The sequence below is a fragment of the Vigna radiata genome, chromosome 9 (genome assembly GCF_000741045.1).
Source record: "Vigna radiata var. radiata cultivar VC1973A chromosome 9, Vradiata_ver6, whole genome shotgun sequence".
NCBI classification, from domain to species: domain Eukaryota; kingdom Viridiplantae; phylum Streptophyta; class Magnoliopsida; order Fabales; family Fabaceae; genus Vigna; species Vigna radiata.
The window spans coordinates 9,618,679-9,629,169 of NC_028359.1; the positions used below are offsets into that span (position 1 = coordinate 9,618,679).

Genomic DNA, 10,491 nt, shown 5'->3' on the forward strand with positions numbered 1-10,491 from the left:
TGTTTAACATCCATTGAAGAAGATGAAAGCTTGAGATGGCATCTTAGGCTCGGACATCTTAATTACAAAGATTTGCAGCAACTGAGTAATAAAGAAATGGTAAAAGGGCTACCCAGAATCAGTCTACAACACAAAGAATGTGAATCGTGTATCCTTGGAAAACAAACTAGGAGACCCTTCAGAAAGCAACTGGAGTCGAGATCGAAAGAACGATTAGAGATCGTTCACTCAGATGTGTGTGGTCCGATTGAACCACCAACAATAGCTGGAAACAAATATTTCTTGACATTTGTAGATGAATACAATCGGATGATCTGGGTGTTCTTACTTCGAAGCAAAAATGAAGCTCTGAAGGTGTTCAAAACATACAAGAAACAAGTTGAAAAGGAAGTCGAAAGACAGATAAAGCTGCTTAGGACTGACGGGGGTGGTGAGTATACATCTCGAGAGTTTGCTGAGTTCTGTTGTGAGCAAGGAATCGTTCACGAAATAATAGCACCGTATATGCCACAACACAACGGTTTAGCTGAACGAAGAAATCGAACTATCTTGAATATGGCACGGTGTATGATGAAGGAGAAAGACGTATCTCGTGACTTGTGGGGAGAAGCGGTCGCGACAGCTGTGCACATATTGAACAGATGTCCAACAAAGCGTTTGACAGACAAAGTGCCTCATGCAGCATGGACAGGTATGAAATCCTCTGTGAAATATTTTAAAGTGTTTGGCTCTTTGGCTTTTACTCACATTGCAGATCAAAAGCGTGTGAAACTGGACGACAAAAGTGAGTCCATGGTTTTTGTTGGGTATCACTCTACCGGGGCGTACAAATTGTTCGATCCAATCAAAAGGATTATGAAGATTAGCAGAGACGTTATAGTAATTGAAGATGAATACTGGGACTGGAAAAATAATCAAACCAGTATGAAGAAGAAGAAGAAGACAAGTGCAATGGCCCACTTGCCAAATCTAATAGAAGTAGAAGAAGAGAATGAAAGCCATGACCAAGCACATTTGGAAGACACCACTGAAGAAGACCGTGAGACAAGACCCAGAAGACAAACTGTACGACCAACAAGATTTGCTGATTATGAGGTTTATTTTGACGCTGGAGTGGACGAGGAGGGTGACATCATACACTTGGCATTGTTAGAAGGGAGTGAACCTTTGTGTTTGGATGAAGCACTGTCAGAGCCAAATTGGAGAGGTGCTATGATTGAAGAGTTAAAATCAATCAAGAAAAATCAGACATGGAAGCTAGTTGACTTGCCGAATGGAAAACTTAGTATTGACGTCAAATGGATATTCAAGACCAAACGAAACCCAGACGACTCAATACTAAAGCACAAGGCTAGGCTCGTTGCAAAGGGTTTTCTTCAGAAGGAAGGTGTGGACTTCACCGAAGTATATGCTTCAGTAGCAAGGTTAGAAACTATACGTTTAATAACTGCTGTTGCCTGTGCCAAAAATTGGTTTCTATCTGCTCTTGACGTCAAATCTGCGTTTTTGCATGGCTTTCTTGAGGAGGAAGTCTATATCAAGCAACCTCCAGGCTTCATCAAAAAGGGCAGAGAACATCAGGTCTACAAACTCGAGAGAGCTCTCTATGGACTGAGACAAGCTCCCCGAGCTTGGAACAAAAGGATTAACACGTTCTTCCTTGAAAAAGGTTTTGAAAGGTGCATTGCTGAGCACAACTTATATGTTAAATCTGACGACAAAGATCATATTCTGATTGTATGTCTCTATGTGGACGATCTTCTGGTGACTGGCTCAAGCATAGAAGATATAGGAGAGTTCAAGACTCTGATGAAAACCGAGTTTGAGATGACAGATATGGGAAAGCTTAGTTACTTCTTAGGGATGGAGTTTTCTGAGACCTCAGCCGGATTGGTTATGCATCAAAGGAAATATGCTAAAGACATACTGAAAAGGTTCCAAATGGATCATTGCAATGAAGCAGACACGCCACTAGAATCCAACAAAAGGATGAGAACATATGAAACTGAAGATAATGTGGATGAAACACTGTACAAGCAAATGGTTGGGTCTCTGAGATTTCTTTGCAACAGCAGACCAGACATAATGTTTTGTGTTGGTTTACTAAGTCGCTACATGAATAGGCCTAAGAAAAGTCACTTGATTGCAGCAAAGAGGTTACTGAGATATGTAAAAGCCACTGAAGATTTTGGAATTGTATTTCCACGAACTCAGAACACTGTTGATCTCAAGCTTGTCGGATATTCTGATGCTGATTTTGGTGGAGACGAAATCGAGAGGAAAAGTACATCAGGAAGTATCTATTTCCTGAACGAAACACCAGTATCATGGAGCTCAAAGAAGCAGTCTGTCATTGCTCTCTCAAGCTGTGAGTCAGAGTATATAGCTGGATGCAGTGCTGTGTGTCAGGGGGTATGGTTGATCGAGGTTTTGAAGCATTTGAAGTTACCAACTACAAATTGCATAGAATTAAGAATGGACAACACCTCAGCAATGTGTCTTGCTAAGAATCCAGTAAGTCATGGTCGTAGTAAACACATTGAAGTTAAATATCACTTCCTGCGTGATATGGTTAGCAAAGGAAGTGTTGAGTTAGTCTACTGTCGGTCTGAACTTCAGCTTGCAGATATCTTTACAAAGATACTCAGTCGTGAGAGATTCAAACTTCTCAGAGGTTTAATTGGTGTGAAGTCTTTGAAAGATTTCTGAATTAAGGGGAAGTGTTAGGATTAATTCAGAACTTAGTGTAGGATGTTGAATTAGTCAAAGTTAGTTTTTCTGTTTTTTTTCTGTTGAGTTCTATTGCTCTTTCCTTTCTCCTTTTCGTGTATATAACTTCACTCTTGTTATTCAATAAAGTACGAGGCATATTCAGTTTACTTTGCACTGCATTCCCTTCTCTCAAATCTCTCTCTGTCATAGTGGTTCTCTAATAGTCCGTTGCTCAAACAATGGTGCAAGAAAGAAGAAGGTGAAGACTGGAAAAAGATTGCTCATATTAAATCCATAAAAGTTGATGACAAAGATGTAAAGATATAAGTGGAAAGACAAGTATACCAATGCAGCAGTTCTCATATGCCTACATTTGTCGTCTGGTTTCTCAGGTTCTCCTCACTATCTTTTAAAGAGAATGTCCATTTTTTGCCAATGATTTTGGAGAAATTTAGGAAAGGTGGTGGTGAGGGCATGGAATTTATATTGTAAATGTTGTTGAAACTCAAATTTGAGCTGTAAAACTAAATCTCTGTTTGTGGTTTTCTGAAGTTCTAGGATCTAAATATTTTCTTAATAAACTGTCTGATATGATCATTAATATTTACATTGATTTTTGTTGTGTATGTATGTATAAAATAGGAATGCTGCTTCCATAGTCTCTCTATTTTTTTTTTCTTTTTTTACTTTACTAAATTTCATGTCATAATTTAATTATTTCTACGTAACAAAATATCCATCTCAGCATATTCATTATCATTACATTTTAACGCCAGTGAAAACTTAACTACAAGACTTAATTGGCTCAATTTTATAAAGGTTAAATGCATTCATTGGTCCTTATTTTTGCTGTCTTTCTTCAATTAGGTCTCTGTTTTTTACAAATGCTCAATTGGGTCCCTATATTTGAAAATTGACTTCAATCAAGGATATTCCGTGAACTTTGGTGAACGGCGTTAAATATGTTCTGTGCTGGCAACAGTACCTGTAATGGTGCAGACAGGTGGAATAAAATGGGGTTATGACGTGGTTAGTATTTGAATTTTTTAAGGATTAAAATTTTAAATACATGTGCGAATTGGGAAATTAGGAATTTTAAAATCACGTGCTTACTAATGCTTAAGTTTCAGTAAGGGTAAAATAGAGAAATTGTGAAATGTGATCTGAGGTGATTAAAACAATTTAGGTTTGGAGAAATGTCGTGTGCGAAATTGGGGAAATAGGGTTCGTGGTGGTCAGGAATTGGGGAACAACGGTGAGCGGTGCTTTATATCAGAGATTTGGCTGACAAAAAGGCACGTTTTGGGAGATAATCATCATCTATCGGTGGTTTTGTCGTGGAAAGGTGTGGAGAATTTGGTTGCACGTGTTGAGGTTAGTATATCGTTTTTTTGGATAATGTGGCATGTAAAATTGTATTGTTACTTTCAATATTGGTCCCCCCATGTCTGATTCAGTAATGTGGTCCCCCATATTTGTAGTTCTGTCGGACTATTTTTTTATACATATGCTGTTAAAGTGGTCTTGCAATGTGGTCCACCATGTGAATGTGGTTTTTATTTTGTTTAAGTCAAGTGTTGTTGCATGTTTTGTTTATTGCTTTGGTGATATAAGTCATACCCATTATCTGGTTTAGTTATATAGGATATTTATATAGGATAAAATGTTTTATAATTTGAAGTAACTTATAGGATCTTATTTTATAGGTTAAATATTGTTACTGAGTGTGAAAATGGAGGATAAATTTGATGTTGTTTTTCACCATGGAGGGAAGTTTATGAAGAATGGGTCACTTAAATACGAGGGAGAAAGTACAACTTTCTCTTTTGACCCAGACTTTTGGAGTTATTTCCTTATTGTTAGTGTGGTAAAAGGACTTGGATATGATGGCTTTAAGGAGTTATGGTATTGTGTAGGGGGTGGTTCTGTATTAGAGAATAGGTTAGAGCTTTTGACTGATGATACAGGAGCCATGCATATGAAAAATTTAGCTAGGCTCAACGGTCAAGTGCATCTATTTGTTGTTCACCTAGTCTCCCAACCTGAGATCATATACTAGTTAGAAAATGCTCCTCATGATATAGTTGAAGAAGAAGGTGAAAATTTGATGGCTGATAGTGATAAGGGTGAGTGTGAAAAGGAAGGTGGTGGTGAGTGTGAAGGAGAAGTTGAAGGTGAGTGTGAAAAGGAAGGTAGTGGTTAGAGAGCTGAACAAGGTGATGCTGAGTGTGAAAAGGAAGGTGCTGATGATGAGTGTGAGCAGGTAGGTGATGGTGATGCTGAGTTTGAGCAGCCAGGTGATGGTGATGCTGAGTGTGAGCAGGAAGTTGATGCTGAAGATACTGTACCTGTTGAACAAGAAACATGTCAGGGTGATGGGGTTGTTGAAGGTCATATTGAAACTGAGTGTGAAGGAGATACTGCTACTGTCCGTAGTTGTAGTTCTAGTGGTGAGGATGGAAATGGTGATAGCAATGTTCATGTTAATGATGACTATATGGAAGGCTTGGTTGACTATGAAATACAAGAGGATGTAGGAGATGGAAATTGCTTTGGTGATATAGAAACTGATTTGGAATATGGTGGAGAATCAGCCACTGAGTTTTCTGATAGTGATGTGGATGATGGCATAAAATCTGATGATAACAGAGGGTTGTCTGATGAAGAATGGGAATCTGAAGAGCTCGTTAGTGGAGNAGAAAGTGATGCAGAAGATGATGAAGAGAGTTATGGCAAGTTTGTGACATTTACTATGCCTAAATCAATGGTTGATTACAAGTGGGATTTGGGGACGTATTTTGCTCAGAAGGAAGATTTGTTGGATGCCATAAAAACCTATGCAATACAAAATGGTAGAAATATAAAATATGTAAAAAATGATAAGAAAAGGGTTAGGGAGAAATGTATGGGATCTAAAGAAAAGTGCCCTTGGTTGGCATATTTTGGTTATATGGGTGCAATGAAAACCTGGCAATTAAGGACTATTGTTGATAACCACACTTGTAGTAGAGAACACAAGGTCAAATTACTGAATTCAAAATGGCTGAGTAAGAGATTGGAGAAAACTGTTAGAGAAAATCCAAGAGTTAAGGGAGTGGACATTGTTCAGAAGATAAATAGAAAGTGGAATGTAGGTGTATCTCAATCCATGGCTTATAGGGCTAAAGCCATTGCTTCAGACCATGTTGATGGGTCTTTCAAAGAGCAATATAAAAGGATCTACGATTATGCAAATGAGATCCTAACTCGTAATCCTGGATCCACAGTTCAGGTTAAAGTTGAACCAAATGAAACCCTGCAAGGACCTATATTTAGGAGGTTTTATGTTTGTCTGAAAGCCTGCAAGGACAATTTTGTGTCTTGCAGGCCTATTATAGGGTTGGATGGTGCATTTTTGAAAGGTAAATATGGTGGGGAAATGTTGACTGCTGTTGGAAGGGACGCAAANGACCAAATGCTTCCTATTGCATATGCCATTGTCGAAGTGGAGAANAAGGAAACTTGGAAATGGTTTATAGAACTTCTGGTTGAAGATCTTGGTGGGGCGACAATATGTGCATCATATACATTCATGTCAGATCAACAAAAGGTAATTAAATTAAGACTTCTATGCATATAAATTATTTTGTGTTACACACCTTTTTACTTTGTTATTGGAATAACAGGGTCTATTTCAAGCTTTTCAAGAAGTGCTTCCAAGAGTTGATCACCGATTTTGCGTTAGACACCTATACGCCAATTTCAGAAAACAATTCCCAGGCAAACAACTCAAGAGGTTGATATGGAAGGCAGCTACAATAACCACTCCCCAAACATGGGAAAAGGAAATGACAAATATCAAAGAGCTGAACATTGATGCTTTTAAATATCTTATTAAAATACCTCCCAGGTTTGTATTTCATAAACTGGTTGCTCTGCTGTGCTGTTTTTGCTTGAAATGTCCTGTTCTGTTTTGATTCCTGCACCTTGCCTTACCTAGCTGTGTAGGAAAATTGGTTTTGTACTGTTTTGTATTGAACCACTTGATTTGTCCTGTTTTGGTTGTGAAAATTGTTACTGCACTGATTTTGATAGTCCACTAATTTTGATATTGTTGGTCTGTTATTATTACCACTTGAATAAGATGCAAAGACCATTGCTTATCATTGCACCTATCTCAGCTTTTGTCTGATTTTAACTTTGATTTTGATTTTGATACTTAGGAAGTAATAGTCCACTAAATAGTCCACTTTGAATTATCATTGCACCTATCTCAGCTTTTGTCTGGTTAATATGTTACCATGTAGACACTGGTCGAGATCATGGTTTACAACCACAAGTAAATGTGATACATTAGTAAACAACATGTCAGAGGCATTCAACAGTGTTATGCTGCATACAAGGTCGAAGCCAATAATAAGCATGATGGAGGACATCAGGATTTACATAATGAAAAGATGGGCAACTAACAGAGCAAAATGTCAATCATTTAGTGGGGTCATCTATCCTAAAATGAAGACTAGACTTAATAAGGAGTCTCAGTTAACTAAGTTCTGGATTCCAAGGTATGATTCAATATGAGCATCATGTAACTTCACGTTTAAAATTGTCAATACTGAATAGTGGCTGTTCTTTTGCAGTTGGTCAGCAGAGAAGTTATTTGAAGTCCGTCATGCCTCTCAAGTTGGGGAGAAGCTTGTGGTTGATCTAGACAAACATGAATGCAGTTGCAGGAAGTGGGCTCTCTCAAGAATTCCATGTTGCCATGTGTTGGCTGCTATGAAGTTTCTCAACTTAGATGCAGAGGACTTCATACCTGGTTGGTTTAGGAAGGGCACATATGAAGAGACATACTCTTCAATTGTCTATCCGATAAATGGAAAAAACTTGTGGCAGGTTACACCATACGACAATGTATTCCCTCCAACAAAGAGAGCATTGCCAGGCAAGCCAAAGAAGAAACGCGGGTTGGAAGAATGGGAGTTGGTCAGGGATGAAACAAGAATGAGGAAGGGTGGTCAACGTAAAAGATGTGGAAATTGTAGAGAAATGGGTCACAATAGGAAGTCTTGCAAGAAATCAACCCAACAATCAGTTGTCACTGACCAAACACAACAAAGTCAACCACCCAATGAACCAATCATGCCATCAGCAAATGAGGATCAAGCATAGAAATTTAATGTAGTTTTAATCGTTATAGAGGAATGAACCACCTTATTTTTGTATTCAACACTTTAATACTTGTTGCTATGATAGAGGATCAACCTCTGATTTTGGTATTATGCACTTTTTGTATTCAGTACTAATCTTTTGTAATAGAGGATGAACCTCTGATCTTGCTGGCTTTCTGCCATCTTTAATCTATTGCTGGGTTTCTGATTTTGCAATGTTGGTTATTTGGTTAAATATCTGCCATTTTTAATCTATTGACACTGTTGGTTATTTGGTACAATAACAGTCAACAAAATATGACTTGCAGTCTAGCAGTGAAAATATGACTTGCAGTCTCAACTTATATATATACTGATTGATGTCAAATATTTATAATACAAGTGGCTTGCAGTCTCAACTTATATTTGAGACTTGTAGTCTCAGCAAATATTTATATGACTTGCAGTGACAATATGACTAGCAGTCTCAAATATTTACTTATTTTGTACTACTTATAAGGATCAACATCATAATACAAATTACAGATTCAGATTAAAAAAAACATCTCATTCTCATTTCATTCACTCATCAACATCATTCAGATTACATTCTTACATATAACATTACAGCGAATCATCCCATTTTCACTAATATTGAAACTAAAATCATCATTATGACACATAAAAAACAACCCAACAAGATCAACCCCTTCCTACACTTTTCGAGAAAGAAGACTGATTTCTGTATCGTAACAATCATTTTCCTAGTACTCTCTAATTCTTCACTGATGACCAAAGTTTCTTTCTTCCCTTCGCTCTTCACATAACGACCACTGTCCTCACTTCCAACATCTGTGCACCATTTGAAGAAGTTGCACCCACCATCTTCACCACCATTCTGCAAACACATTTGAAGAAAATGCCCTAATCTTAGAAACGATACCATAAATGGAACGTATAGCTTGAATACAACATACCTTATACTTGGAGCATCCCCAGAAATGCTTGCCTCGATTCTTCATAGTGTTCGCAGTTCTCATCATAGATCTCTGTCCACAATGGCAAATAGGGGTTTCGTTCCTTCTACAAGTCGACGAACAGCAAGAGTACTCCTTTGACATCCTCTTCGAAGCTGCAACGACAACAAACTTGATCCCCACCAGACCCAACCTTGATTTCGCCGAAGAAGAACCACCCTTCGAAGAAGAACCACCACCCTTTATCAGCTTCAGCTCAACACCCTTCCACGAAGAAGAAACACCCTTTAACGCACATGTTTTTATAAACTTAAACTTAATGTTCTTTCCCATTTTACCCTTACTTCATCTTAACCCACACGTTTTTTTCATTTTAATCCTTAATAAAAATAAGTAGTCACCACGTAATGCTGTGTTTCATTGCCACTTGTCTGTATGATTACAAGTACTGTTGCCAGCATAGAACATATTTAACGCCGTTCACCAAAGTTCACGAAATGTTCTTGATTGGAGTCAATTTTCAAATATAGGGACCCAATTGAGCATTTGTAAAAAACAGGGACCTAATTGAAGAAAGACAGCAAAAATAGGGACCAATGAATGCATTTAACCTTTTATAAATATATGGTCCTAATTGAGTCAGTTCAAAAAACGAGGACTCACTTGAGATTCTCCAACTAATATGAAGACGATCCGAGAGTTTAAACCATTTTCTTTAGTCTACTTTTAGCATGAGTGCAAGGATTCCTATAATAAACAACATTATATGAAAAGCTTATAATCAATTTTAAAGATGATAAATAATTAGTTATTATAATCATTATTTTAAATATTAATTTATAAAATTAAATTTATTGATATCTAAAACAATTTCTATTATGAATAAAAATTATAATTAGTTTATGAATTAAACTCTAAATTGACGACTAATATTAGCTACCAAGATTTTATTTATGGAATTTGGTAATCTCAACATTTTATAACTAACATCTTAAGTATTTATGAGTATAAGTTGACTCAAACTATTCATTGTGTAAAATTTTGGTAATGCGTCTCCACTAGAGCAAGAGGCCCTGAACGATGTTCGGGAGTTGTAGACCTTATTCCTTTTAGATGTTTATAGAAGATGATGTTAAATATTTTTTGTGTAAATATTAGATTACTTATTCATTGTTTGATGAGGTTAGGAAAAATTATTAGATGTGTAAATAATAGAAAGTAGTTTGTAACACGTATGTTGAAGCATGATGGGAGTGAGAGAAAGGTTATTAGGAATGAAGGACACGTGGAGCTTGAACAGGGACACGTGGAGCGTGATCAGTAGGAGGCGGAGAGCAGGCACAACACTAGGATTCATAAGGAAAATCCCCTTTTAAAAGGATTTGTGCATTAATTGGAAGGGCGTGTGGAATGTGGCAAGTACCTTTCTGTTATTCTTTCACAGTTTCTACAGCAGATATTATTTTAGAATTCTATATTTTACTTTTCCTTCATGGAATTTTGGACTTTCGTGTTATATTGTGATTGAATATACACTTTTTCATATTGACAGAGAATTCTTTCTTTCGTTATTTTCTAAATTACATTACTGTTACATAGTCATTATTTTGTTCCTTTAATATATCTCGATTATTTAGGGATTCTATCTGTCTGAATTTTATGTAGGCCTGTAT

The 10,491-nt window shown here is 37.0% G+C and overlaps 1 protein-coding gene and 1 long non-coding RNA gene across 2 annotated transcripts in view; both read left to right on the forward strand.

Annotated features, from left to right (window-relative positions):
* LOC106773278 (putative disease resistance protein At3g14460) overlaps positions 1 to 10,491 on the forward strand; it is a 66,412-nt gene that overhangs the window by 15,373 nt on the left and 40,548 nt on the right. The gene's annotated exons all lie outside the window — the stretch shown is intronic.
* LOC106773275 overlaps positions 3,023 to 10,491 on the forward strand; it is a 16,647-nt gene continuing 9,178 nt past the window's right edge. The window contains exon 1 of the long non-coding RNA XR_002669778.1: positions 3,023 to 3,104. This is a non-coding gene — a long non-coding RNA (uncharacterized LOC106773275). The remainder of the gene's footprint in view (positions 3,105 to 10,491) is intronic.